Genomic DNA, 872 nt, shown 5'->3' with positions numbered 1-872 from the left:
AAAAAAAAAAGTTGGGGGGAGAGAGAAAAAAAATAATTCCCTGGCCCAAGTGCTTTCCCCACCCCAGACCAAAGAGCAGTCCAGAGCTGTGGAGGAGCCTGGAGTAACAGGCACACTCAGTCTGCTCCAAGACCTGGTTCCCACACTTCTACAAGCTCGTTAAAATATTACGTTGGTCCTGAACTCTGCCAAATTCAAACAAGAAGCACCTGCACCACAGCCAGGAGCAGCAGCCATTTGAATCCTACATTTTGCCCCCAGCTGTGACTCCAGAGAGGGCTGGGGAGCAGGTTCGCTGCTCTTCCAGCTCCCAGACCGTGGCCAGGTGCTGTAAGAGCCCCCGGGTTGCCCGAGCCCAGGGCTGGTGCTGTCAGGATGCCCCATGCTGCAGGACCATCTCTGCTGCCCAGAGACCGGGGCTCCCCCCTGCCTCCCTCCCCGTGCAGACTTCAGGACAAGCTGCTGCATTTGCAAGGGCTCCCCAGCCACTCATACCCCAAAAAGGGTGACAACGGCTGCAGCAGGGGACAGACAGGATGGCGGGTCCACGGGCCAGCCCTCTGGCTGGAGTCAGCAGTGCCAGACCTGACCTGCAACCTCCAGCAACTCACTCCATCCTCCTCACACCTCAAATGGCTTTAAACCCAGACGGTGTATTCTCTTTCCGTGGCTCTGCATGGGCCGTACGTCTGATCACATCCCAGCTCGCCAGGTCAGAAGCTCTGGCCAAGGACTTTGACACACGTCGACAGGGAGCAGAGCTGGGGCTTTTGGCCAAGCCAGCGGGCACACCGTGGCAGTAAGGGTCATCGTCAAGAACAAGATTTGCTGTAACGCACACGAGTCTCCAGCTCTTTGCCCTCGTATTTTAG

Source organism: Buceros rhinoceros, unplaced genomic scaffold (genome assembly GCF_000710305.1).
Source record: "Buceros rhinoceros silvestris isolate BGI_N320 unplaced genomic scaffold, ASM71030v1 scaffold16541, whole genome shotgun sequence".
In the NCBI taxonomy this organism is placed as follows: Eukaryota; Metazoa; Chordata; class Aves; order Bucerotiformes; family Bucerotidae; genus Buceros; species Buceros rhinoceros.
This window is presented reverse-complemented; position numbering follows the sequence as displayed.